General features: G+C 46.2%; 1 protein-coding gene across 2 annotated transcripts in view; it reads left to right on the top strand.

Moving 5' to 3' along the window:
* Positions 1–4,755: 4,755 nt before the first annotated feature.
* The window catches only part of NAP1L4 (nucleosome assembly protein 1 like 4), a 43,016-nt gene continuing 41,771 nt past the window's right edge, over positions 4,756–6,000 (top strand). For both annotated transcript variants that reach the window (XM_063117178.1, XM_063117179.1), the window contains exon 1: positions 4,756–4,849. The gene's annotated coding sequence lies outside the window, so the exon portion shown is untranslated. The remainder of the gene's footprint in view (positions 4,850–6,000) is intronic.

The following is a 6,000-nucleotide window of genomic DNA, read 5'->3' as shown; positions in this document are numbered from 1 at the left end:
AACAAACCTTCGCTCCTCCTCCCCTGTAAACTGTTCCCAAGGGGCGAGGCTTGACATTTCACCAGCATAGTAGTGCTCCAGCTGAAAAGATACATGAGCTGAAAGAGTGCAACAATGCACAGAGGTGAAAGTGCCCAAGCACTTGACTCGCTAAGGAAACGGAAGGGGAAACCACGGATTAAAAAAAGTAGGTGCGATGGAGTCCTAATTCTTCTAGAATTCTATAACATTCATGAACCCATGGCTTGTTTTAGGGTTATTTGAGGGTTGTCTAATCCTCAAATAACCCCTGCTGCCTGGGTGCACACAATGTGATAAGCCATAGCAATCTGGTGCTTGCAGCCACCTGGCAGGCTATAACAGTCCTCCACCCCCCACCCCCGCAGGTAACTTAACCCATGGCAAGCTGTCTTGTCATGCGAACCAGATCATTATCACTGTTTCCCCAAGGTTTAGATATTCATCAGTGGCTTTGTGACATCAGCAGCCATAACATCCATTCCTGCCCATGTCACAGAGCTATTTGCATGCTTAGGAGTCAACCCCATCTCCCACGACCACACACAGTAAGGAAAGGGCCAAGGACTCCCATGTTTGACTATCAAGGGCCAAAAATGAACGTGAGCCACACAGGTAAGCAACAGCTTACACATACGGAGGTCGGTGGGCAGCTTAGAAGTAATAAACATCCAAATGTCAAGCTTTGCTTATACATTCCCTTTGTAAAACTAGGGAAAGCAGTTTAGATCATTTGGGAATGGTTTTGAGATTTGCTTTGCAAAATTCACTCATCTCATTACTTTAGGCTAGGGGTGGCCACATCCAGGGAGTGGGTGGGTGGGGCACATTGCACCCCAGAATTCACCAGGGGCAACACCACACTCCACTGCCAAATTTGCTGGTGGTGGCTTCTCTGAAAAATCACTGGGCATTTTTGCAACTTGTTTGCAAGCAAAATTGCACTCCTGGGAGACTTCCTTGTAAATGTCCTGCTTTTTTTCCTTTCTCTGCTGCTGCGGCAGCACCCTTTCTTCAAGGAATTCAGCAGTTGAGCCTCACAATTAACCAAGTCAAGGTTTGGCTGAGAGATAATGATATGCCCAGATGGACTGGGGACAAGACTTGAAACCTCCTATTAAGAAAAGGGAAAAATCCTTCCGTGGTCTTGTTTGTTTGCTTGTTGCATTATTTGTTCCTTTGGAGCTGGCCCCAAAAGTAAAACTATTTGTCTAGCAATGGTATAGATCTAAAATATCACACCCTTGGGAAATGCACTTTATATGTTTTAAAGCATTTTTACTTTACAATTCAGCTGAAAAGGCTCCATAAATGACTTACGGATACGTATATTTACTGCCCTCAGGATTACAATCCAAAGGACATGTCACAAAAGGAAAAAGGATGGGACAGGAAGAGGAAAAAACAAAACTCAGGCACCAGTTCTTAAAGTTACACTTCAATTAATGGCCAGCTAGGATGGAAACAGTTCATGTAGCCTGAAGGAACGGCTCCTGTTAGATGATAGTTAAGGGAGCGGCCAAAGCATCTAGTCTTTCTGCGGAACCAATGGAATAACCTTGCTTCCCTTCTCCCCCTTAGCTCTGCATCCTATGCAGACATATTTGTGAGGAAGCTCTATTCAGTTGGTGTTACTTCTAAGTAAGCATGCATAGGACTGGATAGCACATATTATTAGGTAATTATTATTCTGGTAGTCCAAAAATATAATTAGGACCTACAATTATGTATAAAGACTTACAGAAAAACCCTAAACCCAAAGTTCCACTCTTAAAAAGCAGGTCTTTTCTAAAAAAAAATCAGGAAATTCAATTGACTAATTTTGACACAGTTCAATTGAATAGTTCCTTCCAAAGGCCTCCATGGGAACCATTTCAGAAGCACTTCTATAAAGGCAACAGGGAGCATATCTAAAAACAGCAGTGAGCAAAGCATAGTGAGGTGCAACACATGACTGCTTATGCACTAAAATATCCTCAATTTTACCACTGCCTTTTTCTCTAAAAGCAAAAGTGTCTTCATTAGTCTTAAATCCCTGATCGTCCTTCATCGCCTTCCCTCCTTCCACAGAGATTGAGAATAGACAAAGGAAAGTCCTTCTTTATATTATATATGCAGAATACAGCCAAGGTGCTGAGTTGCCTTCAAAATCAGAGTGTCCGCTATTTACTGTTTTACTCTGTACAGCACCATGTACATTGATGGTGCTATATAAATAAATAAATAAATAATAATAATAATATAATAATAATAATAATAATTTAAGAGAAAAACAGGACCTTGTTACACCTCCAAGTGCTACTTGTGGTCTTTCTGGAAGTCTGTGATTGGTCACTGTAGAAATCAGGTTGCTGAACTAGATGGACCTTTGGCCTGATACAGCAGGAGCTTTTCTTATGTTCTTGAATGAATGAGGAGTAAGAGAAAACAGTGGTCTTATTGTTTGAAAGGTATTCCATAGCAAGTGGCTTCTGTTTCAAACTTTCCCCTAATTATGCCAAGGAACACAACACTGATTATTCAGGTCTTCACCATTTATTTAGCAATGAAAGTGAACAGACTATTGTGAGGGTTGTCAGTTCATCCTCAGCTTTTTGATGAGGTGTGTTGGAAACTCTATAGCAAGGGAGGGCTGAAGGTAGATCTTGGGGTGATTTGCAAAAGATCAGCCGGATTTCAGACGCCTGTTTCTTTAACAGTAAGAAACCACAAAATGACTTGCAGGAGAAGTCATTTTGTGTGTGGAGGGGGGGGGGCATTAACCAGTTGTGGTTCTTTGTGTGTAAGGACTGTGATCTACTCCATTCAGTTTTGGTACCCAAAACAAATTTCCGGTTTCAGAATTCTTTAATTCTAAATATCTGGTTTTTGCACCAGATTTCAGTTGGTGGGTCTTAGAGTTCTAGCAAAAAAATAACGTCGGTCCTGCAAGTCTAAAGCCTGCCTGTCCCTGCCCTATAGGAATAGTCCCATTAAGAATCTATGTATATTGTCAAGCATTGATTTTTCTCTTTTCAGTAACTATCGATAACTAAATAAATACCCCTTTTCTCCCCCCCCCCCCATTTGAGTGATTTGTTCAAACCAGCTTGATCAGAAGGCTCCTCTGTATCTTCAAGGGACATGACTTTTTACTTTCAGAGTCATGGAATCACCCATCACTGCCACCACTTGCTGTCCTACTCACTTTCTTGTTCTAGCCCAGAGGAGATGGGCTCACTGACAGAGGGGGATGCAATGCAAGGAGTGTCTTATCTTCAGTGGGCAGGGGAAGCAAAACTTGTGGTTGGTACTACATATTAAGCAGAAACATAGCACCCCAAAATGTTTTCTAACCCTTTTGAATGTAACTGCTTGCCTCACAGGGCAATTCTATGTGAATGTTAGTGGACCTGACTTTTAAGTCTGTATGCATAGGATAGCAGCCTTAGACATTTTTAAACCAGGCACAAAGAGTAACCCTACCTTGCTTTTTCCCCCTTTTCATCTGACACACAGAGATGGAGACTTAAGACACAGGACAATGCCACCCTCTCTGGAAAGTGGCCTCTTCATCTTCATTCATGGTAAGGTTAGCTGGCCTTGGGTATACCTGCACTGCTCTCCCAAGATTCCCCACCGACCCACATAGCAATAAACACCATTTTGGAAGTGTTAAATAATTTTATTGGGTGAGCCAGTTCACCTTTTACAAAATTGCTACACCAAAAGCACCTGTGTTGGAATTAACACGTTACACACGTCTGCGATAAATCTATACATTTGCAAATTGCTGTATGGCCGGAGGAGTGGGAGGCTGCGATTGCTGCTTCTTCCCAACACATGTGCACACGTAATGATATAAAATGTGTAAATGTAATATAAACAACAATGAGCCTTGTGGCACTTTAAAGACGAACACATTTCGTCTGGCATAGGCTTTAGTAGACACTCTCCACTTCATCACATGCGTGGAGTGTTAACGTCCAATTGGCAAACTTCAGGTGAATTCTTCACGGATGTGATGAAGTGGGCAGTGTCCGCGAAAGCTTATGCCAAAATAAAAATAAAAGCGCTCATCTTTAAGATGCGGCAAGACTCGTTGTTGTTTTGCTGCAGCCGACTAGCAGGGTTTATCCCTCGAGGAAAATGTAATGTCCCTTCACAGAAGCCTCTCTACCATGTCGCTCACGCTGCATGGGCCGACACCCTGAGTGTTATTGTCTCCAAAGACAATATTACCCGACATTAAATTTACTTTGGGGTCACCCTTTCCCCCTTCAACTTAAAAACTCATTTCCAGTTGACATAAGACTCGGGTACCCGTTCCTTGGCTTCAGGTGCTGCCGGCTGCTCCCTCACAAATACTGCCATAAAACGCAAACATTGGCTGAGCCAGCCGCGCGGGGGTCTCTCCTCCCACTTCGGTATCCTTTACGCTCCGGCTCCTTTAACTACCGCGGGGCGCTCCGGCACCACCCTCGTCCCACCGCCTAAGCTCCGCCCACCCCGGCTCCTCTTCCCTCTGCACCTCCGAACTCTCTGGCGCTTAGAGTGGCTCTGCGCACGCGCAGTGAGCCGCCGCTCTCCTTTGCCTTCCCTCCCCTCCCTCCTTTCCAGCGCAGTGATTGGCTAATCCTCTTTCTGCCGGAAAGTCAACATGTCCCGCGTGTGGAGCAGCGGCCGTAGCTAACCTTGGACCAATCGTGGAGGCTGTTACTGCGAGGGGTGCGGCGGCATTACCAAATGGGAGGCAGCCTTGTTAAGGGCGGCGCAGCCCCGAGTGAATCTGAGAGAGGATCAGCCTGGGTGCTGCTGTTGCGGGCGTGAGGAGACGCAAAGGCCGGGCCAGGTGAGGCGGGGATGGCGGGGGCTGGGTCAGCGCGGGGCACGTAGCAGGCCTTTTCCGTTTCGGTTGCTGTCCGGCTAAAAGGTGGCGAAGGCCGGTGAATAGGCAGGCAGGCAGGCAGGCCCGGTTGCTCAGCCGAGGCCCGACTGGTGGGGGAAACAAGTGGGAGAACGGGTGGGGCAGTATGGTCCCAGCACGGGCACCATTTTAAGAAGCTACCGCGGGGGAAGGTGGGTCATTCCGGGTTGCAGTGCTTCAGGAAGGAGGAGACAACGGAGGCTCGTCCTTTCGCTCCGCGGGGCCCTGCTGCCTCGGCTCGGGCTGCCACACGCTTCCTTTCCACTTCTCAGGGCGGTTCCCCTCGTTTGGCTCACGCTGGATTGCGCCCGCCGCACGCGCCCGCCGCATTTCCTCCTCCCGTCCCTCTCCTCAGCCATGTGTTCGGGGCTTTCTGCTCCGGTCCAGCTGGGTAGGCCCCGCCGTTTAGAAACGGCTCTGTGAGAGGCGTGCCGTGAGTAATAAAGGCGGAAATTAAAGCAGCAACTTATTGGTGCCCCGTACGTGTTGTGAAAGTCTCTCTCCTCGCGAAAATGCATCGTTAAAAGCCCATTTTTTCCCGAGTTAGGTATCCTAGTACTTATCCCGGGAAGTTTGTCTCCCAGTGTTTTCTATACACCGCCCTCCTTCTTCCTCTTCCCTTCCTCCCCCAAATCGTCGCTGTTGCAAAATGCATAGTCGTGTCGCCCGCGTGTTTGTGACTGAGTTCTGTAACAGAAGCCATAATTTTCATCTGTGGTTTGGCGTCGCTACGTGTAACTCCAGCAGGAGCCGCACAGCTTGTGACTCGCACTTGGTTCAAGTTTGAAAGAGCCTGATACATGAAAGACATAGGAACTTCTTAAATTTAATCATTCTGGGTCAGCCGGATCAGGAAAAAACGTCCAAAGTTAGCTTGGCTGATCAATTCAACTGATGTATAAAAAAACTCCTGGCTTTTAAGCACTATTTTAAGGCTCTTCTAACAAAGCTTATATTCTTGCTTACAACAGTAGTCACTATGGTCAATACTTTGCAGCTCGTTGATCGTTTACAATAATCCATATGGACTGAAATCCTCCTGTGGGAGGATAGTCAAAAAAGCTACATTTGAGAAA

Source organism: Elgaria multicarinata, chromosome 2 (assembly GCF_023053635.1).
Source record: "Elgaria multicarinata webbii isolate HBS135686 ecotype San Diego chromosome 2, rElgMul1.1.pri, whole genome shotgun sequence".
Classification (NCBI taxonomy): domain Eukaryota; kingdom Metazoa; phylum Chordata; class Lepidosauria; order Squamata; family Anguidae; genus Elgaria; species Elgaria multicarinata.
The sequence above is the reverse complement of the archived record's forward strand: the minus strand, read 5'-3'. Positions and strand labels throughout refer to the sequence as shown.